This window comes from Schistocerca gregaria, chromosome 1 (assembly GCF_023897955.1).
Source record: "Schistocerca gregaria isolate iqSchGreg1 chromosome 1, iqSchGreg1.2, whole genome shotgun sequence".
Taxonomy (NCBI): Eukaryota; Metazoa; Arthropoda; class Insecta; order Orthoptera; family Acrididae; genus Schistocerca; species Schistocerca gregaria.
In genome coordinates this window covers 1,208,103,536-1,208,128,557 of record NC_064920.1, presented here as the reverse complement: position 1 = coordinate 1,208,128,557, position 25,022 = coordinate 1,208,103,536, and the positions used below count along the sequence as shown (strand labels likewise).

The following is a 25,022-nucleotide window of genomic DNA, read 5'->3' as shown; positions in this document are numbered from 1 at the left end:
TATATACATGATTTCCTTTCAAAAGGCACAGCTGCTTCCCTTATCCAAACCTGCACAAGACTGGCCTGTAGTCCATCTCTGATAATGAATAAGTTATCATAAACATTAGTTCTGGTACCACAACTGAATCTTAAGGGTAAGTCATTAAACTCAGGCAGCAGGACATATTCCTTTTAAATATTCAGTGTCGTTCTAAAGTTATCACACCTTCATGTGGTTGAAGCAGTATGTTGAGGAGAACAAAAGTTTTGCATGTACCATTAATTTGGAAGGGTTTTCGTATCCATTTTGTCATGTTAAAAATAGAAATGGAGCAGTTTTTGAATAAATGAGTTATTTAATTAACAAATCCACTGAATGTCTTAGATAATTACAGTTAACAGACAGCATTTTCTTCAGCCATGTTATGTACTTCAAATGGAACAGTAAGGTCCAGTACCAAACAAAATGTTTGCATTTATATTTATTTATAATTTGAAGAAACCGTCTCTGTGAAGTAATTCATTACTGAGATAGAGAGAAATGATTACAAGGAAAAGAAGTAAAATCACAGAAAAATGAGTTGGCAGGATGCTCAGATCTCCAATTCCAAAAAAAGTGGAATGTCCTTTGCACATGGGAAGAAAGGAAGACAGATCAGTGCTTAACTTACCTACTTTTACATCATACTTTCTGTACATGAAATAGGGCAGTATCATTGTTGCCAAAGCACATACAAAGCCCTACTCAATAAAGCCCTCACCCAGCCAGAAATTTACACATTTGTCCTAAGTAAATCCTTCGTTCAACCCCATACCGCCAGTCACATATCTTCTCATAACCTTCAAAGAACTGACAACTCCCATTCATCGACCAGAGCAGAGCTTGAACTAATAACTGAAGAATCTCTCCTCTTGATCATAATCCTAGTGTAATCAAAACTGCCGAACACCTTAACTTGCAATGTGTTACCCCTTAGTTGCTAACCTCAGTCTCTTAGGAGGACATGAAAGCTCTCAATGTATTGTGGACAGACGTGCATTGTTACTTGAATCTGATATTTCAGCTATCCTTCATTCGTGAATAGAACTTGCTACTATGTAGACATCATTGTTTCATCTCTGTGATAGTATTGTTTTACTCGTGCACAAACGTTAGTCACATCATCTCACAGAATAGTGTTACTGTAGAGGTAAGGTATTTATTCTACATGACTGAGGGATATTACTCTAAGTGAGTAAGCTTTTTGTGTCATACTCTTTACTTTTTAAATATCTCATTACATGTAGACGACTACTAGTGGAGGGATACCTTGTGTGGCACAAAGAAGCAAAGGAATGGTGCAGATAGCTTTAAAGCAGTATGAAAAAAGTGATGATGGTTATCATTCAGACGACTCTTATGATCCTGAGGAAGATCACTTACCAGATTCAAACCGTGACTGATTCAGAAATAGAGGTCACTGATATTATCTGCACGTCTGAGAATGAAAAAGGTGGCGTTGACTCTCTTCAGAATAGGGAAAACGATAACACCGAAACGACGTAATTTATCATGGCAAGCTGAATTGTTTCAGTTGGAATCCCAGAGAACGCAACTGTGGTACTAAAACACAAAATAAAAATGTAATAAAAATTAGATGGTCATTGTGCTTAGGCCCTGCCAGTCAGTTAGGTAACGATCCAGACCTACAAGAAGTATGGCATTCGGCTTTTAACACTGAGATATTTGACGAGATAGTAGTACATACCAACTCAAAACTACAAGTGATAAGGAGTAAATTGCAAAATCCTTAGACTTCCAGTTATAAAGATACAGACAAAACTGAAATTGTGGCACTGACTGGTTTGAAGCTTCTATGTTCCATTTTCAAGTGTGGATGTGAAAACTTCGCATCACTTTTTGCAAATGACTGTACTGGACGTCCAATTTTTCGTGCAACCATGTCTCTAAAGCGACATGAAGCTTTACTGGGCTCTCAGATTTGATGATACATCTACTCATAAACAAAGAAAAAGAGATGATCCTGCAACAACTGTGTCCAATATTTCCAACATCTTTATTTCTAATTGTCAGAAGGTATATTCGGTTGGGGCTCTTGCATGTGTTGATGAGAGTCTAATTCCATTTAGGGGCACATACCAATTCAGAATATTTATAGCCAAGAAACTTGCTAAATATGGCATAAAATTCATGTGCCTCACAGATGCACATTCTTCATATCTGTATAATGCTTACGTTTATGTTGGAAAGACAGTGATGGAGCAACACTATCCGAGGAAGAGAAAAAGTTCCTAAAGCCAACTCAGTCTGTGATTTTTTTCCAAAAACATGTATGGGACAAAGAGGAATATCACCGCAGACAATTGGTTTTTCTCCACTGAATTGTGTAAGAAGCTGCTGAAAAACTGATTGACATATGTTGGAACGAAATAGAAGTTCCAAAAGAGTTTCTTCCCAATGCAAAGAAAGAAATGGGCTCCAGTATTTATGGTTTTACTAAGGATCTTACACTATTGTCTTTTGTTCCAAAATTTTCAGAGGCAGTTTTAGCACTTTCTTTCATGCACCACACTGCGTATACTGACGAAAGTAGCAACAATTATTAGTTTCTGTAATGCCACAAAATCTGGCATAGATGCTCTGCACATGAAGTGCAGCAACTACTCAGCTAACTAGAGAACAAGATGGCCACTGGCGGTATTTTTAATCTAATATCTGTGAGCTGTTAAAATGCCAATGTTATGTATCTTCATAAAAGGTACGATGTCAAGATCTGAGTGCATGAAGAGCATAGGAATGAACTTAATCAGACGTCATATGCAGAGAAGGCTCCAGATTCCAAACTTACTGAATGACTTCAGGAAAATTATTCCAGATATTTCGGGTCAAAAGCAATGAAATGGAATCCAAAAAGAACAAAAATAAACTACACGCTAGGAAAGAGAAAAAACTATCGTCATTGTTTCTACACATTGAGCAGAAAGATGGCATCCAAGTGTGTGAAATGTGATAAACTCAATCGCTTCCAGTGATCCATGAAAATATGTAAAATGTTTATAGAAAGTTTGTAATTTTTTCCTTTTTTTTTTTGAATGTTTATCAAGATATTTGAGAAAGCGTTTGTCAAGTTTAGAAACTATTTCATTTGACACAGTAATATTAAATTTCGTGAATTTTGCAAGGGAACAATATACTTCATAAACTATTTCATGGAAAAACTTCTATTTAATGTTATAATTTTTCGTATCATATTTAAAATTGACTGAAGGACAATAGAAATATTGGTATTAATTTTTCATCAAGCTTTTAAATTGTTATTTATTTTCAATATTCACTACAGTGGAAATTCTTTGAAATATTTGGTCATCTCAGATCTCCAGATGGATGTTACTGTAAACGCCAATTTTTCAGATGTTGTTAATTAAGGGTTAAGAATGAAAACAAACATGACACTGGTGTAATATTCTACAATATTTATTAGTTTACTTTTCAAGTCTGTTTTCGGTTGTTACACCATTGTCAGATAGAAATATAAGTTGTGAAATTTTTGTTGGTATGAAAATTTTAAACTAGTGGATCTATAAAGTGTCTCAGCTGGTTTTCAAAAATTATAATTGTTAATGTTTGATACAGCACTAAAACTAGAGTAACTATTTCAGTAAAAATGCAATGTAAAACTATTAACATCAGCAAAATGTATGACACATTAAATAGTGAACTATACAAATAGAACAACAGTTCTGAGAAGAAAAATAAATCGTACAATACAGTAAATTTTGATGACACATTGTAATGGCATGGCTGAATGAGATAATCTTACATGTCACAGGTCCAACATAACAGACAACTAAAATGATGTAAGTGAGATTGAACAGTTAGGTGAAAAACTGTGATTATGCAAAGCAAAATTTTTAGCAGGACAAGTGAGACTATAATAGCTGAAACTTACGAAAAATTGGATATTTGAGTAGGAGGAGTAATCTACAAAGTGGTCTGGATGAGACAGTTGGTAGTATCTGCAGTTACAAGTGGTGAGTAAGGGAGCTGTCTCTGTTCCTTCAGTACTAATCTTGCGCAAATTGACATATGTTTATTAACTTTCATTATTTCGTGATAGTGCATCTCTTTTCCCTTTATGGATGTGATGTGATACTTCATGTTGCATAGTGTAGCTATAGCCTTCTTTAAGGAGGTGACCTGTCAAAGAAGAGAATGTAATGATAATGAACGCCAATATATTCCTCAGCAGAAACAATTATACACAGCATGAACTTCATCTAAAAATAGAAGGCAAAGAGAAATTATGTAGACATTTACAGCTAGCAGTAGATGCCAATCTGCAAATACCAGCTCTAACATACATACAATGTGAAGACCGTTCAGCAAATATGACAGTGAAATTGCAAGAAAAATCAATAGCAAAAACAGTTTATTCAACTCAACAGTGATGAGAGATAAACGAGGAGCCACAAGAAAGAACTGTACTACACTTTCCTCTCTGGAAGAAAACAGCAAAACAAAATTACTGAACACTAAACCAGGATGTGATACCACCAGCATCATCTATCCCGAAAATAGTAACTCAACCAAGATGAAGATGTGCAAGATACAACAACAAGAAATGTGCACTGGAAACCAGAAGCAGTAACTACAGGAGATCCACTAAGGACAACGGCAGATCCAGTCTCAAAAATATCATTAAGGACATCTGTGAGTGTTAATTTAAGGCCAAGGTGGAATACATGTAAAGAGTAGGATTTTTTTGCCACCCTCTAAGAGAGCAAAAAAGTTAGCATCTCCAAACGAGCTTGAGATCCACTACATCCCAGTGAACCTCCTCAGGCAGTTACAGTTAGCAAGATAGTATCTTATTAACCTTACACAGAGGAAGAGGATGTAGCAGATCAGAAGTTCAAACCAACAATTCCTGTCCTCAGTGAAATTACCTTGATACTTAATAAGTCTTACTCTGAATATGGTGCAAATTTAAATTTGTCTAAATCTCCCACAACTTCCTACCAGAAAATAGGTCTAGGAGGACATCAAAATTCAATAGATCACTTAGTAATGGGTATAAATGATACAGAATGTGAAAAGCAACCAGACATTCTATGTTTTACTGAAAACCATGTCACTAGAGGTATTCAAATGTTGTGTATCTAAAGATTCAGTACAGTGTAGCATCCCTTAGAAATAATGTTGAATTTAGAGACCAAAACTTAAGCAGTTGTCATACTGAGCAACAATTTGAAGTGTGTGGTAGAGAGCTGACAGAAAATAAGAGACCAGTTGTGATACTGACAATTTACAGAGCACCTACAGCGAATCATGGGATCTTTTTCAAAAAGAGTGAAGCAGTTTTATGAAAGGTGTATAAAGAAACACATTTCAGTGATATTACTAGGTGACTTTAATGTAAATTTCTTGACTAAAAGTAATGAGAGAACAGAATTAGAGCAGCTGATGAGCTGTTACAATTTAGTGCAAATAGTAAAATTTCCTACTAGGGTAACTGACCATTCTAGTACTCTAATGTCTATCTACATCTACATCTACATCCGTACTCCGCAAGCCACCTGACGGTGTGTGGCGGAGGGTACCCTGAGTACCTCTATCGGTTCTCCCTTCTATTCCAGTCTCGTATTGTACGTGGAAAGAAGGATTGTCGGTATGCTTCTGTGTGGGCTCTAATCTCTCTGATTTTATCCTCATGGTCTCTTCGCGAGATATACGTAGGAGGGAGCAATATACTGCTTGACTCTTCGGTGAAGGTATGTTCTCGAAACTTCAACAAAAGCCCGTACCGAGCTACTGAGCGTCTCTCCTGCAGAGTCTTCCACTGGAGTTTATCTATCATCTCCGTAACGCTTTCGCAATTACTGAATGATCCTGTAACGAAGCGCGCTGCTCTCCGTTGGATCTTCTCTATCTCTTCTATCAACCCTACCTGGTGCGGATCCCACACTGCTGAGCAGTATTCAAGCATTGGGCGAACAAGCGTACTGTAACCTACTTCCTTTGTTGTCGGATTGCATTTCCTTAGGATTCTTCCAATGAATCTCAGTCTGGCATCTGCTTTACCGACGATCAACTTTATATGATCATTCCATTTTAAATCACTCCTAATGCGTACTCCCAGATAATTTATGGAATTAACTGCTTCCAGTTGCTGACCTGCTATTTTGTAGCTAAATGATAAGGGACCTATCTTTCTATGTATTCGCATCACATTACACTTCGCTACATTGAGATTCAATTGCCATTCCGTGCACCATGCGTCAATTCGCTGCAGATCCTCCTGCATTTCAGTACAATTTTCCATTGTTGCAACCTCTCGATACACCACAGCATCATCTGCAAAAAGCCTCAGTGAACTTCCGATGTCATCCACCAGGTCATTTATGTATATTGTGAATAGCAACGGTCCTATGACACTCCCCTGCGGCACACCTGAAATCACTCTTACTTCGGAAGACTTCTCTCCATTGAGAATGACGTGCTGCGTTCTGTTATCTAGGAACTCCTCAATCCAATCACACAATTGATCTGATAGTCCGTATGCTCTTACTTTGTTCATTAAACGACTATGGGGAACTGTGTCAAACGCCTTGCGGAAGTCAAGAAACACGGCATCTACCTGTGAACCCGTGTCTAAGGCCCTCTGAGTCTCGTGGACGAATAGCGCGAGCTGGGTTTCACACGATCGTCTTTTTCGAAACCCATGCTGATTCCTACAGAGTAGATTTCTAGTCTCCAGAAAAGACATTATACTCGAACATAATACGTGTTCCAAAATTCTACAACTGATCGACGTTAGAGATATAGGTCTATAGTTCTGCACATCTGTTCGACGTCCCTTCTTGAGAACGGGGATGACCTGTGCCCTTTTCCAATCCTTTGGAACGCTTCGCTCTTCTAGAGACCTACGGTACACCGCTGCAAGAAGGGGGGCAAGTTCCTTCGCATACTCTGTGTAAAATCGAACTGGTATCCCATCAGGACCAGCGGCCTTTCCTCTTTTGAGCGATTTTAATTGTTTCTCTATCCCTCTGTCGTCTACTTCGATATATACCATTTTGTCGACTGTGCGACAATCTAGAGAAGGAAGCACAGTGCAGTCTTCCTCTGTGAAACAGCTTTGGAAGAAGACATTTAGTAATTCGGCCTTTAGTCTGTCATCCTCTGTTTCAGTACCATTTTGGTCACAGAGTGTCTGGACATTTTGTTTTGATCCACCTACCGCTTTGACATAGGACCAAAATTTCTTAGGATTTTCTGCCAAGTCAGTACATAGAACGTTACTTTCGAATTCATTGAAAGCCTCTCGCATAGCCCTCCTCACACTACATTTCGCTTCGCGTAATTTTTGTTTGTCTGCAAGGCTTTGGCTATGTTTATGTTTGCTGTGAAGTTCCCTTTGCTTCCGCAGCAGTTTTCTAACTCTGTTGTTGTACCACGGTGGCTCTTTTCCATCTCTTACGATCTTGCTTGGCACATACTCATCTAACGCATATTGTACCATGGTTTTGAACTTTGTCCACTGATCCTCAACACTATCTGCACTTGAGACAAATCTTTTGTGTTGAGCCGTCAGGTACTCTGAAATCTGCTTTTTGTCACTTTTGCTAAACAGAAAAATCTTCCTACCTTTTTTAATATTTCTATTTACGGCTGAAATCATCGACGCAGTAACCGCTTTATGATCGCTGTTTTTGTTGATAAATCTAGACACAGCAGCTTGATAATCAGTTAAGTCTTACATGTGTTGTCAGACCATGATGCTGTACTTCTCACTATCCCTCAGTTTGATATTACGATAAAACCAAGATCTGAGTGAAAAATTTGAGACCAATAAATAAATAAAGACTGGAGACATATAGTTAGTAGACTTGTCTGAAGTATACAATTCAAAAGATGTTAACTCACAATTTAATGTATTTATTAATCAAGTAATAAGTCTTTTTGAGGAAATGTTTCCAAAGAAAAGAGTCTGAGAAAAACAGTTTAAAACTATATTTATGACATGGATTACTCAGGGTATTGAAATTTCATGAAAACAAAAAGATAATTGTATGTTTCAGCCAGATTGTCTAACAACACTGAAATGATGAGGTAATATGAAGTGTACTCTAAGATATTGATTAAAGTGATACAGCAAACAAACACATGTACTTAAAAGAGGAAGTTGATAAATCTGATAACAAAATGAAAACGATATGGAGATACGTGAAAAGTGAGACTGGGAAAATTCAGCTGCCAATAAATTACTAGTTTAAGAAACGGGTGCAATGCAGTGGATGATCCTGAAATAGTGGCTAATATTTTCAACAATCAAATTCAGTGCCTGGGTTCTGTAAACAAAGATACAGAGGTAGTGTGTAACACCTTGACTAATGAAATAGACTAAAGGCATGTTCGAAAAACAGAAGTGAAACAAATAGAAATAGTAATTTAGACTTTAAAAAGTAAAACCTCTGCTGGGGCTAACAACATTTAAATCAAATTATTGAAATATTGTTGTAAAGAAATAAGTACAGCCCCCAGCTATATTTGTAATATGTCACTTGAGGAAGGCATATTCCCTGACTGGCTAAAATATGGACTTATCTGACCAATTTATAAAAAGGAGATAAGACTGATGCAACAAATTATCGACCCGTTTCATTATTCTCAGTTCTTTCTAAGGTACTAGAGAAATAGACGCAGAACCTAATGGTTGAGTATCTTAGTAAATACAGCACCCTCAGCAGTAGCCAGTTTGGCTTTTGAAAAGGGGTGTCAACTAAGGATGCAATATGTGCATTAGTTGCCAGTGAATTAGAATCCATAAATAATAATATGCTGACAGTTGGAATATTTTGTGACCTGTTAAAAGCTTTTGCAGTGTAAGTCACCACATTCTCCTGAATGAAGCCAACACCATAAGAATGAGTAGAACATTAGGGAAATGCCTTGAATGTGGTAGAAAGCAGAAAGTAATCATGGAAGGACTGAATGGTGGGCAGGTGTCTTCAGACTGGGACTCCATTGCCACTGGAGTACCTCAAGGCTCAGTATTGGGCCCACCTCTTTATCTAATGTTTATAAAAATATCTGCCACTATGCACAGAATGGGAAAATCATCATGTTCACTGATGACACTACCATAATAATCCCTCGATGAATGTGTCAAATGATATACTAAATAAGGCTTTAGCAGATATGACAAAATGATTTGACACTAATAGTCTTTCCATCAATCTAAAGAAGAAAAATTATGTTATTTTTCTTCTACTACCTATGTTTCCAATGAAATGAATTTGAAAATGGGTGAAGATGACATTCTAAAGATGAGGTTTTTCAAATTATTGGGTCTTCATATAGACAGTAAACTTAACTATCTGTACAAAACGTTAAGCTCAGCAACATTAGCCTTGTGAATCATATCAGACAGTGGGGAGATGACAAGAATAAAAACTGTATACTTTGGCTATTTCCATCAACTATGGTGTATTATCCTGAGGAAATCAACTGGAGCAAGAAAAGTGTCCCATGCACAGAAGTGTGTGGAGTACATCCTAGGCACTCATGCAGAAATCTATTTAGAGATCTTCAAATCTTTATAGGAACTGCTCAATACACTTTTTTTTCCTGGTGTGCTTTATTTGAAAAAATAGCGAATTATTTAAAACCAATAGTTTGAACCATAATTATAAAACCAGAAGAAGACTTTTCATTCACTATGATCTAAAAATAAAGAGCATAGTGCAGAAGGGGATTTTATACAGTGGCAGCCAGATTTTAATGCCCTTCCACCAACAATTAAAGAACTGGTTGGCAGCATGCCAAGTTTAAAGAACATCTGAAGCAGTTCACTCTAGATGCATCTTATTATAGTATAAATGAATTTCTAAGCCAAAATGCGTAATACCTCCTGAGTGTGCTTAAATTTAGTTTTTGTGGCCTTTATGGCCTAATCATCACCATTTATCTATCTACAGTGTAATTTAAAACTGAAATGTGTTTATGTCTTTAAATATAAGTATATATACATTGAGAAATGAAGTATAATAACTCATACATAAGGTTAAATATTAGCTTATCTGTTCCTGTTATTTATATGATGAGAACAATGTTCATGTGCACTAAAAATAATTTGTAAAATTTGACTTGTTCTACATCCAGAGATATATTCTCATAGGAATCTGCAGAACTCGAAATAAATAAATAAATATCCTATTCTATGCTTCCTACTTATGTGGTATTGCGCTGCCAGAATTTGTCACAGTTACAAGTGATTTGGTCTATTCCACTCTTTCCCAAAGCTGAATTGCTGACTTCACTATTGTACAAAAAATATCCAGTAGTGTTATACATATTAAATGATGCTTTCAAGTCACTGGATTTAAGCTTACTCGCCACATTCAGAGGGACTTTTCTTAAATATGGGATCGTGTACCTTTTATTGTGGTCTTGATGTGATGGGTTGAGCACAAGGTAAGGAAGAGAAGAGACCTGTTCTTTCCTTTTATGGTGGATTATGAAGACCACTAAGTCAGGAGTGTAGCCATTGCATAATGCTATTTATATGACTACATTTAATTCAGTTCAGATGTCATCATCACTCATGGGAAAGGACATTACGTAATGTATCATTGAATGGAAAGCAGCATGTTTATGGGACACTAGGAGTTGAGAAATGGCACATATTACAACGTCTGTGGTGGTAGGCTTCCTGTAAATCATGAAAGTATGAGTATGATGATTTATATCTATGTTAGGTCTAGGTAACTTATGGAGTTACCCCCAAATTCCACTGAGAATTTGATACTGTTGTGCTTAGCATTTCTTGCTTCAAGAGTATTTAAATTTTTGTGGTAGTACCCATACATAACCACAGCACTTCATCAACCACTATCCAAACTTGCAAAAGAGTGTGTTATTTTTCAAGAGATGTTTTTTGGAATTATCCATGTAGATATCTGTGGGGACTGGACTGGGGGGAGTCCGTAAGTAGACCATATAAAAGTCTGTATATCTTGCCATTGAAACGGAAATTATTTTGACTTAGGCAACTGTGTGTTGCTAACTTTATGTCACCTGCAACAACTGGGTTAACTCCTGATTTATCTAGCAAGTCTGTGAGAATATTTGTGCTCTCCTGATTGGATATGTTAGTAACTAAATTCCTGAAATCAAAAGAATGTAGCCTGTAACTAGAGGGGCGGGGGATTTTGATATATTTTAACTTATACACTAAGTCAACTGAAGTAAGAGTGCCCAGACTAGATTTAAGAGATGTTTTGACCTTCATCAGGACATTCAATTCCCTAATTAATTTGTAAAATGGAGCTGAACTCAAAGATGCTAAAGGAAGATTGGGATGTCACCTTTGTGGAGTTCAGAGAGATCATACAGTCTGGGACCTATAGACTTCATTTTGGAGAGGTAAGCACTAAGATACAAATCCAAGTTCCTGGCCAGATGATAATCTTATCACATCCAGTGTCACTTTACACATTGGAGTAAGGTTGCACACTTGGTCTCCTTTGTACCCCCCACTCTCTCTCCCTGAGGAAACTAACAGGGATTGACCAGTGTTACCCAGAGCAACTCCCAGACCCTTTCCTCCTTCCCTCTTCCCATCTCCACCTATCCCCTCTGGAGCCACAAGGATCAAGTACACTGACCACACCTTCAGCTTTTATGAGTGGAACATTTGAATGGGAGGCATTCACTCTGCCACTGAGCAGCTTAGGGAGAGGATCATGCTGTGTCTATTTGTTAATAACAAATCAGTTAAAGGCATGCCACTTGTGATGTACCCTACAGCTATTTGTTAATAACAATATAATATTTCATCGTTACAACACCACAGAGGACCTACACAGACAGATATGTAAGTTATCTCATTCTTCCGAAATTTTACGCATTTTCAAATGTTTTCCGTATTTTCGATTATAGGCCTTTTCCCCATTACATGAGCTGCAACTCATTGCTCTCGTTGTCATGTCAACATCATGCAGCATTGTGTCACAACGTCGTGTCACGACAATGTGCCGTAGTATTGCATCATATCATAGTATGTCACATCTTGTCATGTCACAGTCATATTGAATCAAGTCACTTCGCATCATCTCGACGTCATGATTCTCTCAGCCAATCACAATGCAGCATGCTCCCGATTTATTCATTGCTTATGCTACCATTCCATTACTAGTGCGTGTGACATGGTAGTGTATGTGCTAGAAACAAACACATTGGTGGAAATTATGATGTCATAGCAAACTCTGTGAACACTATCGATTTTAAACGAAAGATAATGTATAATAAATATCACAATACGATGGATAAACGTCCTGATAAGCCACTATCACATTACTAGAATGTGTGTCATAAAGTAAAAATATATGTGTGCGTGTGTATATGTAGTAAGCACTATAAAATGTGTTCCCAGAGAAAGAGTTGACCTATAACTGAACCCACACAGGTGAAAATCTTGTCACGTGCAGGACAGATCATCCCTCAGATTTTGACATGTGGGGGTATGGGCGTGAACATCGCACTTGGAGCATGATCGTGGAGACATGAACATCCATCCCAGCAACTGCTAAGAAAGTTGTATTATAAATGGTGTATCATCTCCAACCTAGTGGCTGACACTGCTGCTAAATCAGTTCTGGCTGTCGAACCTACCACCAGTGGTAATAATGACAAATCCAAAATATTAGCGAAAAATATCAGACTGCTACAAATATACACCTACAACACAGGAACGCCTTCCTTCTCTCGACTGAATAGTGATGACACAATATGGGACTCCTCGAGCGGTTAGGATCGTCAGAGAATCTCACGTCGCGAAGGAAAGAGCTCCACACGTTAGCCCAACACTGCGCCAAACCATATCCCTAGCCATGTAGCATAATTTAAACACTATACATCTGTAATTGCCTATGACGCGACTGACCTAGTGGCTGGTATAAATGGCGCTCAGTCATTCAGGGAGGAAGTCTCCGCCACAAAACGACAGGCCTAACTTGCGGAAGTCTTTGTGGATAAACGTTGCTAACAGTTTAAGTGCCAAGCGTTTCCAGCGGCTCTTTCTCTCTGGACCAGTGAGAAACATGCCCCCGATCCTCTCCCAACCATCGTGCGTTTAAAACTAGTTTGGGCGACTCCATTTTCAGTCAGACCACACTTCTAGGTGGAATGAAGACTATTAGTTATAACCACGATATTTAAAGCAAGTAAACCATATAATGTTATTAGTATATGCGACATTACTATAGGTTTCGTGGAATGAAGACTAGTAGTTATAACCACGATATGCAAACCAAGTGAACTGTACAATGTTATTAGTATATGCGACATTACTTTGCATTAATAATAAGTGAAATCGCGTATATATATTAAAATTCTGCAAGTTCACTGGCAATTAACGAGGTCCACCAGGGAACCCAGGCAGGATAAGAAGACACGTATCTCTCACTGTGTTAATGTGCGAAATCAGTATATATGTTTCATAAATAGATATGGAAATAATCCGAAGTATATATGTCCTTGCCACACAGAAATGAGCCTGAGTAATGGTCACAATGCAGTCACAGACCCTCAGAGATCACAGTCCCTTACTTGCTATGACATAAATATGTAATCTTAGACATGTACAGAGCTCGAGCTCTGTCTGCCGATAAACCCATTCTCCAAAGACCAAATAACTCACCAGCAAAGTTATTCGAATTGCAAATAATACAGACACAAAGACTGCTGGAAAAAATCGGCTGTACTGGTATCATAAGAACAGGGTCATCACCATACTTATGACGAAATGCTGTGCGTCTCTTCTAACGCAGGGTCACGACGCCTCCAGAAGCCAGACTTCGATTACAGCGACGCTCATCACCTCTTCCGCTGATGTTGGGATAAGAGCAAATAACCCTGGGAAATATCATCCTACGGTAAGCTGATAAATAGAAGTGTGTGTGTGTGTGGGGGGGGGAATTGCCTACCTGAATATCCATCTCGTTAATGACCAGAAAATTCGTTCCACCTCCCCCAAGACTGCTATGTCTGGGAAATGTCCCCACAATGCAGCCATTACGAAACTACACTCCTGGAAATGGAAAAAAGAACACATTGACACCGGTCAGTCAGACCCACCGTACTTGCTCCGGACACTGCGAGAGGGCTGTACAAGCAATGATCACACGCACGGCACAGCAGACGCACCAGGAACCGCGGTGTTGGCCATCGAATGGCGTTAGCTGCGCAGCATCTACATCTACATCTACATGACTACTCCGCAATTCACATTTAAGTGCTTGGCAGAGGGTCCATCGAACCACAATCATACTATCTCTCTACTATTCCACTCCCGAACAGCGAGCGGGAAAAACGAACACCTAAACCTTTCTGTTCGAGCTCTGATTTCTCTTATTTTATTTTGATGATCAGTCCTACCTATGTAGGTTGGGCTCAACAAAATATTTTCGCATTCGGAAGAGAAAGTTGGTGACTGAAATTTCGTAAAAAGGTCTCGCCGCGACGAAAAACGTCTATGCTGTAATGACATCCATCCCAACTCGTGTATCATATCTGCCACACTCTCTCCCCTATAACGCGATAATACAAAACGAGCTGCCCTTTTTTGCACCCTTTCGATGTCCTCCGTCAATCCCACCTGGTAAGGATCCCACACCGCGCAGCAATATTCTAACAGAGGACGAACGAGTGTAGTGTAAGCTGTCTCTTTAGTGGACTTGTTGCATCTTCTAAGTGTCCTGCCAATGTAACGCAACCTTTGGCTCGTCTTCCTGACAATATTATCTATGTGGTCCTTCCAACTGAAGCTGTTCGTAATTTTAACACCCAGGTACTTAGTCGAATTGACAGCCTTGAGAATTGTACTATTTATCGAGTAATCGAATTCCAACGGATTTCTTTTGGAACTCATGTGGATCATCTCACACTTTTCGTTATTTAGCGTCAACTGCCACCTGACACACCATACAGCAATCTTTTCTAAATCGCTTTGCAGCTGATACTGGTCTTCGGAGGACCTTACTAGACGGTAAATTACAGCATCATCTGCGAACAGTCTAAGAGAACTGCTCAGATTGTCACCCAGGTCATTTATATACACTCCTGGAAATGGAAAAAATAACACATTGACACCGGTGTGTCAGACCCACCATACTTGCTCCGGACACTGCGAAAGGGCTGTACAAGCAATGATCACACGCACGGCACAGCGGACACACCAGGAACCGCGGTGTTGGCCGTCGAATGGCCCTAGCTGCGCAGCGTTTGTGCACCGCCGCCGTCAGTGTCAGCCAGTTTGCCGTGGCATACGGAGCTCCATTGCAGTCTTTAACACTCGTAGCATGCACGCCAAGACTGTAGGATCCTACGCAGTGCCGTAGGGGACCGCACCGCCACTTCCCAGCAAATTAGGGACACTGTTGCTCCTGGGGTATCGGCGAGGACCATTCGCAACCGTCTCCATGAAGCTGGGCTACGGTCTCGCACACCGTTAGGCCGTCTTCCACTCACGCCCCAACATCGTGCAGCCCGCCTCCAGTGGTGTCGCGACAGGCGTGAATGGAGGGACGAAAGGAGACGAGTCGTCTTCAGCGATGAGAGTCGCTTCTGCCTTGGTGCCAATGATAGTCGTATGCGTGTTTGGCGCCGTGCAGGTGAGCGCCACAATCAGGACTGCATACGACCGAGGCACACAGGGCCAACACCCGGCATCATGGTGTGGGAGCGATCTCCTACACTGGCCGTACACCTCTGGTGATCGTCGAGGGGACACTGAATAGTGCACGGTACATCCAAACCGTCATCGAACCCATCGTTCTACCATTCCTAGACCGGCAAGGGAACTTGCTGTTCCAACAGGACAATGCACGTCCGCATGTATCCCGTGCCACCCAACGTGCTCTAGAAGGTGTAAGTCAACTACCCTGGCCTGCAAGATCTCCGGATCTGTCCCCCATTGAGGATGTTTGGGACTGGATGAAGCGTCGTCTCACACGGTCTGCACGTCCAGCACGAACGGTGGTCCAACTGAGGCGCCAGGTGGAAATGGCATGGCAAGCCGTTCCACAGGACTACATCCAGCATCTCTACGATCGTCTCCATGGGAGAATAGCAGCCTGCATTGCTGCGAAAGGTGGATATACACTGTACTAGTGCCGACATTGTGCATGCTCTGTTGCCTGTGTCTATGTGCCAGTGATTCTGTCAGTGTGATCATGTGATGTATCTGACCCCAGGAATGTGTCAATAAAGTTTCCCCTTCCTGGGACAATGAATTCACGGTGTTCTTATTTCAATTTCCAGGAGTGTATATCTGACCAGCGTCCCATCCACTAGCAGTGGCATCTCTAATCGCAGGAGGCTGTTGATAAGACTACTGGCGTACACCTGTCAAAACTCGAAGCAGATGGGGGAGGCTGCACGAATATAAACGCAATAAAATTATTTTCTTAACGTCTGTGAGTTGCAGGGTTTACCCATACAGTCTTATTGATAGAAAAAAGCATGATTTAGTACCAAAAACACCCCTAACTGTACTCGATATAATACTGTCGTAAGATGTGAGGTGTTGAACGTAAAGATTTTACCAGGAATCCACCACTCTCCCGGTTCCCATATATCATAGCTACCACGTCATCCCATCTATGGCATTGTCGTAGATGACAAATAGCAAATGTGGTAATATTGGAGTCATCTTCAGTGTCTGATGCTTTTAGAGAAGAGAAGGCTGTAGAAAGGATATTATTAAATCTTTTTATTGTTCTCTTCGAAGGTGGTAAATGGGACATCTCGTTTGAAATAAAATGCTCGTAATTCGTGCATGTAATGTATTTCTCTTATAGGACTCTGCTGGATAATTTGTTTAAGAAACATATAATAAAGACAAGGTGCGCAATAATTATGTGCCACATCCATTAACCCAACCTGGTATGGCTCTCAGACTGACGAACAAACCCATAATTTAGTTTTACAAGCTTGCTGACAGCAATTCGGAGCAGTGAATATTCTGTCATAGCAACATACAAATTGCTAACTAGAATACTTTCCTTACAAAAAAACAAAAAAAACCCAATGATATAACGCTGAACTCGGTACCAGCAGCCCCAGCCAACATGCTAATATTACATTAACTCAAATCGGACTACGCGCTTTTCGAGAAGAAGACTATCGAGAATTTGCATTTCATGTAAGATAAGAGAAATTCGATACAGATAGAAACACTCCTCTCTGGCACAGGTAACCTTACTGATTGTATGTATCTTGAGGAGACAGACATCATGTTCGCATGATCCTCTTACAAGCAATAAGCGATTTAGAATTCAGATGAGCACTTAAAAAAAAAACACACAATGAATCTGTGTCTAATATTTGTTCGGAATTATTCTGCGTAAACATTGGTCCATCGGGAAAATAGATTACTATAGAAGTAGTTCTCCTAATAATTACAGCCCGCCGGCGGCGGTGGCCCAGCGGTTCTAGACGCTTCCATCCGGAACTGTGCGACTGCTACGGTCACAGGTTCGAATTCTGCCTCGGGCATTGATGTGTGTGATGTCCTTAGGTTAATTAGGTTTAAGTAGTTCTACGTTATAGGGGACTGACGAGCTCAAATGCCGCGCCGGATTAGCCGAGCGGTATGAGGTGCTGTAGTCAAGGACTGTGCGGCTGGTCCTGGCAGAGGTTCGAGTCCTCCCTCGGGCATGGGCTTGTGTGTTTGTCCTCAGGATAATTTAGGTTAAGTACTGTGTAAGCATATGGACTGATGACCTTAGCAGTTAAGTCCCATACGATTTCACACACATTTGAACATTTTTCAACCTCAGATGTTAAGTCCCATAGTGCTCAGAGCCATTTGAATTATAGCCCAGGCCCATTAATCGAACGTGGTAAGTGTCTCAGACTGCTGATCAAATCTCTTATTTTGTCGTAACACACCGTGAAAGTCCTAAACATTTTATCTATGTAATAGTTAAAGATTCGAAGACCAATCAAACTTGTTTATTTACAACACCATACTGACATAGGCACTGCGTAGTGGAATTGTAACACATACCGAAAGACTATCTTTCTGCCAACCATGTCATGAGATGATTCAACCATCCGACGGAGTAATTCCGAATTTCACCATCACAATGGCTACGAAACAGCTATCTGTATAGCTGCTTTTTGTGTAATCGATTTCCACGTTAAAACTATGGACATACAGCACATAGTTTTATATACCATTGTAGGTCCTGATTGTCTTTCTTTTCTTAAGCATAATATCCCGCCATTGCCGAATAATCCATTGAAAATATAGCCTTCCGCACCCTGTGAACATCCAGCTAAAACTATAAAATTTATGTATTCTAATTTTAGGTTACATTCGCCGAAAAAGATATGATGATCAACAGCATCTAATGTACAATAGTACTACCTTCCCAGTAGACAAGCTGCAGAACGATCGTAGAGATACATATATGTTAACTGAAACAGCGAATGGTCTAAGTCTGCTTGACAAACAGTTCTTCCTTTACAAATCAGAAAAGCATAACTTGCTGTATATCGTTACCAGCAAGAAAACCAGAATTCACCTTTGCGTTATCAGAATTACTGTCGTTAGAATTTTTTCGTATTCTTAGCACACTTAAAAAAAGTATCTGGGAGGGAGGGTTGTGCATTTGATAATAATTGTAACAACAAAATACAAACATATTTCTGAGACCTCAAATTAGGTTGACGAAATGATTAGAGGAATAAACAGCCACATCTTTCTGCCATTAGCAAATCATTACAGGTCGTGATTATCATTTTTCTTGTAGAGTAGAGTATCAATGCATGGTATTCCATCCTACCATTACAAATAATCCATTAAAACTACATTCTTTCATAATTTGTACACATTCACCTAAAAATATAACACTAATGTATTCCAGTTTTAGTATCCAAACTATTAAAGATGCCATGATTAACATTATCTCAGCTAGTATTATGTCTCCAGTAAACATATTACAGAATGATCTTAGCGTTAGATAAACAAAAATTTTAATAGGTAATGGTCCAAATTTTCTCAATGCATGTTACTTCCTTTATGAATCAGGAAGGTATAATTTGTTCTATATGTCTGCCAGCATGACAGACACACCCTTTAGAGATTCTCATACTATCATCACTAGAATTTTTCATATTGTTAACAATGTAAAGAACATTCCTGGGAGGTATAGTACGCCATACTAGTTTGCTTGCAACGAATAAACTGTCATCCAACCCAAATACAGTCCACTGCACAATTGTCACCTCTGCTGTTTCTTGACTCATGCAATCGACTTACAGGTTAAATAATTAAAACTACAGACACACAGAACATAGCGTTATAACCAATTATTGAGTGATTATATGGAATGCATGCACAGCCACACAAGCCAATGGTATTTACTTTAATACTCTAGAAGATGCCGATTTAGACATTATGTCAGTCTTCCTCAGTACTCATAACAGTGTACGACTGTAGCTTTATTCATCTGTGGATATCTTTTTACAAGGATCTAGGACATGTCCCCCCCCCCCATGAACCATGAACCCTGCCGTTGGTGGGGAGGCTTGTGTGCCTCAGCGATACAGATAGCCGTACCGTAGGTGCAACCAGAACGGAGGGGTATCTGTTGAGAGGCCAGACAAACGTGTGGTTACTGAAGAGGGGCAGCAGCCTTTTCAGTAGTTGCAGGAGCAATAGTCTGAATGACTGACTGATATGGCCTTGTAACATTAACCAAAACAGCCTTGCTGTGCTGGTACTGTGAACAGTTGAAAGCAAGGGGAAACTACAGCCGTAAATTTTATCGATGGCATGTAGCATTACTGTATGGTTAATGGTGATGGCGTTCTCTTGGGTAAAATATTCCGGAGGTAAAATAGTCCCCCATTTGGATCTCCAGGCGGGGACTACTCAAGAGGACGTCATTATCAGGAGTAAGAAAACTGGCGTTCTATGGATCGGAGCTTGGAATGTCAGATCCCTTAATCGGGCAGGTAGGTTAGAAAATTTAAAAATGGAAATGGATAGGTTAAAGTTAGATATAGTGGGAATTAGTGAAATTTGGAGGCAGGAGGAACAAGACTTTTGGTCAGGCAACTACAGGGTTATAAATACAAAGTCAAAAAGGGGTAATGCAGGAGTAGGTTTAATACTGAATAAAAAAAATAGGAATGTGGGTAAGCTACTACAAACAGCATACTGAACGCATTATTGTGGCCCAGATAGACACGAAGCCCACCCCTACTACAGTAGTACAAGTTTATATGCCAATTAACTCTGCAGATGATGAAGCAATTGATGAAATGTATGACGAAATAAAAGAAATTATTCAGATAGTGAAGAGAGACGAAAATTTAATAGTCATGGGTGACTCGAATTCGGTAGTAGAAAAAGCGAGAGAAGGAAACGTAGTAGGTGAATATGGATTGGGGCTAAGAAATGAAAGAGGAAGCCGCCTGGTAGAATTTTGCACAGAGCACAACTTAATCATAGCTAACACTTGGTTCAAGAATCATAAAAGAAGACTGTATACATGGAAGAAGCCTGGAGATACTGGCACATTTCAGATAGATTATATAATGGTAAAACAGAGATTTAGGAACCAGGTTTTAAATTGTAAGACATTTTCAGGGGCAGATGTTGACTCTGTCCACAATCTATTGGTTACGAACTGTAGATTAAAACTGAAGAAACTGCAAAAAGATGGGAATTTAAGGAGATGGGACCTGGATAAACTGACTAAACCAGAGGTTGTACAGAGTTTCAGGGAGAGCGTAAGGGAACAAACGGCAGGAATGGGGGAAAGAAATACAGTAGAAGAATAATGTGTACCTCTGAGGGATGAAGTAGTGAAGGCAGCAGAAGATCAACAAGGTAAAAAGACGAGCGCTAGTAGAAATCCTTGGGTAACAGAAGAAATATTGAATTTAATTGATGAAAAGAGAACCACTTGCATGAATAATAAGAGCTCATATGGAAAGCCAGTTCTAAGCAAAGAAGGGAAAGCAGAAAGGTGGAAGGAGTATATAGAGGGTCTTTACAAGGACGATGTTCTTGAGAACAATATTATGGAAATGGAAGAGGATGTAGATGAAGATGAAATGGGAGATACGATACTGCGTGGAGAGTTTGACAGAGCACTGAAAGACCTGAGTCGAAACAAGACGACATTCCATTAGAACTACTGACGGCCTTGGGAGAGCCAGTCATGACAAAACTCAACCATCTGGTGAGCAAGATGTATGAGACAGGCGAAATTCCCCCAGACTTAAAAAAGAATATAATAATTCCAATCGCAAAGAAAGCAGGTGTTGACAGATGTGAAAATTACCGAATGTCTGTTTAATAAGTCACGGCTGCAAAATACTAACGCGAATTCTTTACAGACGAAAGAAAAACTAGTAGTAGCCGACCTAGGGGAAGATCAGTTTGGATTCCGTAGAAATATTGGAACACGTGAGGCAACGCTGACCCTACGACTTATCTTAGAAGAAAGATTAAGGAAAGGCAATACTACGTTCCTAGCATTTGTAGACTTAGAGAAAGCTTTTGACAATATTGACTGAAATACTCTCTTTCAAATTCTGAAGGTGGCAGGGGTAAAATACAGGGAGCGAATGGCTATTTACAATTTGTACAGAAACCAGATGGCAGTTATAAGAGTCGAGGGACACGAAAGGGAAGCAGTGGTTGGGAAGGGAGTGAGACAGGGTTGCAGCCTCTCCCCAATGTTATTCAATCTGTATATTGAGCAAGCAGTGAAGGAAACAAAAGAAAAATTCGGAGTAGGTATCAAAATCCATGGAGAGGAAATAAAAACTTTGAGATTCGCCAATGACATTGTAATTCTGTCAGAGACAGCAAAGGACGTGGAAGAGCAGTTGAACGGAATGGACAGTGTCTTGAAAGGAGAATATAAGATTAACATTAACAAAAGCAAAACGAGGATAATGGAATGTAGTCGAATTAAGTCAGGTGATGCTGATGGAATTATATTAGGAAATGAGACACTTAAAGTAGTAAAGGAGTTTTGCTATTTGGGGAGCAAAATAACTGATGATGGTAGAAGTAGAGAGGATATAAAATGTAGACTGGCAATGGCAAGGAAAGCGTTTCTGAAGAAGAGAAATTTGTTAACATCGAGTATAGATTTATGAATCAGGAAGTCGTTTCTGAAAGTATTTGTATGGAGTGTAGCCATGTATGGAAGTGAAACATGGACGATAAATAGTTTAGGCGAGAAGAGAATGTAAGCTACAGATGAATGCTGAAGATTAGATGCGTAGATCACATAACTAATGAGGAGGTGTTGAATAGGATTGGGAAGAAGAGAAGTTTGTGGCACAACTTGACTGGAAGAAGGGATCGGTTGGTCGGACATGTTCTGAGACATGAAGGGATCACCAATTTAGTATTGGAGGGCAGCGTGGAGGGTAAAAATCGTGGAGGGAGACCAAGAGATGAATACACCAAGCAGATTCAGAAGGATATAGGTTGCAGTAGGCACGGGAGATGAAGAAGCTTGCACAGGATAGAGTAGCATGGAGAGCTGCATTAAACCAGTCTCAGGACTGAAGACCACAACAACAACAACAACAACATAGGACATGTCAAATTATTTACAAGTTTAGACCTACTTAAAATAAGTTAATTTGTATACACTTATTTTTACAGACTCCTAGTTAGACAGAATCATTAGATTTACTCCTGGTACACAATACCTTTATTACAAATAACTTAATCTTTGCTGTGTCGGTACTGTGAAATGCTGAAAGCAAGGGGAAACTACAGCCATAATTTCTGCTGATGGCATGCAGCTCTACTGCATGGTTAACTGATGATGGCACCCTTTGGGTAAAATGTTGCAGAGGTAAAACAATCTCTCCTTCTGATCTCTAGGTGGGGACTACTCAGAAGGATGCCGTTATGAGGAGAAACAAAACTGGCGTTCTATGGATCGTATCGTGCATTGTTAGATGCCTTAATTGGGTAGGTAAGTTACAAAACTTAAAAAGGAAAATTGTTATGGTTAGTTAGATCTAGTCGGAATTAAAGAAGTTCAGTGGCAGGAGAAACAGCACTTCTGGTCAGGTGAACACAGAGTCATAAAGACAAAATCAAACAGGGGTAAGGCATGAGTAGGTTTAATAATGAATAAGAAAGCAGGAATGCGGGCAAACTATTAGGAACAGCATATTGAATGCATTATCACAGCCAAGGTACACACGAAGTTCACATCCACCACAGAAATACAGGTTGATAGCTCCACAAGTCAAGAGGAGATTTAGGCAATGTATAATGAGCTAAAAAAATTAATTCATATACTTAAGGGAGCCGAAAATTGAATTATTATGTGCGACTGTAATTCGATGGCGTGAAAAGAATGGAAAACAATAGTAGGTAAATAAGGACTGGGGAAAAGGAATGAAAGACGAAGGTGCCTGGTACAATTTTGCACAGATCATAATTTAATAATATTTAACACTTGATTTAAGGATCATATACGTGGAAAAGACCTGGAGACACTGAAAGATTTCAGAATTATTATACTGTATAATGGCATGAAAGAGGTGTCGGAACCAGATTTTAAATTGAAATACATTTTCATGGGCAGATGTGGAGTCTGACCACAAGTTATTGATTCTGAACTGTAGATTAAAACTGCAGAAATTGCAAAGATAGAAGATTAAACAGACGAGAGTTGGGTAAGTTGAAAGAACTAGAGGTTATTGAGAGTTTCAGAGAGAGAATTAGGAAACGATTGACTAGAATAGGTGAAAGGAATACAGTAAAAGAAAAATGCGTAACTTTGAGAGATAAGATAATGAAGGCAGTAGAGAATAAAATATGTAAAGACGTAGTAGAAATTCTTAGATAACTGACGAGATACTGAATTTAATTGATGAAAAGAGAAAATACAAAAAAAATGTAGGAAATGGACGAGGCAACAGGGAATGCAGATGTCTGAAATATGAGATTGACAGGAAGTGCCAAATGGCTTAGCAGGAATGGATAAAGGACAAATGTGAGGATTTAGAAGCATATATCTCTAGACAGATACCGCCTACAGGAAATCAAAGAGGCCTTCGGAGAAATGGGATGCAGCTGTGCAAATATCAAGAGCTCAGACGGTAAACCAGTCCTAAGCAAAGATGAGTATGGGGAAAGGTGGACAGCAGTGTGAATGAAAGGGAGATTAACTTGAAGACAGTATTATAGAACTGGAAGAGACAGTTGAAGATGAGATGGCAGATATGATTCTGTGAGAAGAATGTGATAGAGCAGTGCAAGACTTAATTCGCAACAAGGCCCTGGGGGTAGACGACAGTCGCTCAGAGCTACTGATAATCTTGGAAGAATCAGCCATGACAAAACCGTTCCATCTGGTGTGCAATATGTATCAGATAGGCGAAATAGCGTCAGACTTCAAGAAAAATGTAATAATTCCAATTCCAAAGAAGGCAGATGCCGACAGGTCTGAACATTACGCAACTATCAGTTAATAACATGAATTCTTTACAGAAGAATGGAAAAAGTGGTAGACGCCAAAGAAATGTAGGAACATGTGAGGCAATACTGACCCTACGACTTATCTTAGAATAAGGAAAGGCCAAGATACCTTTATAGCATTTGTAGACTCAGAGAACGCTTTTGACAATGTTGGCTGGAGTTCTCTCTTTGAAATTCTGGAGGTATCAGGGTTAGAAATACAGGGAGCGAAAGGCTATTTTCAAATTGTGCAGAAACCAGATGGCACTTGAGCCGAAGGCCATGAAAGGGAAGCAGTGGTCGAGAAGGGAGTGAGACATGGTTGTAGCGTATCCCCATTATCATTCAGTCTGTACATTGAGAAAGCACGAAAACAAACCAAAGACAAATTTGGAGTGGGAATTAAACTTCAAGGTAAAGAAAAACATTCGAGGTTTACCGATGACACAGTAATTCTATAAGAGACAGAGAAGGAGTAAAGGAATCAGATTAGGAACCAAACACTTAAAGTAGTAGA

The 25,022-nt window shown here is 39.5% G+C and overlaps 1 protein-coding gene across 2 annotated transcripts in view; it reads right to left on the bottom strand.

The window, feature by feature from the left end:
* The window catches only part of LOC126317779 (macrophage mannose receptor 1-like), a 116,459-nt gene that overhangs the window by 13,196 nt on the left and 78,241 nt on the right, over positions 1 to 25,022 (bottom strand). The gene's annotated exons all lie outside the window — the stretch shown is intronic.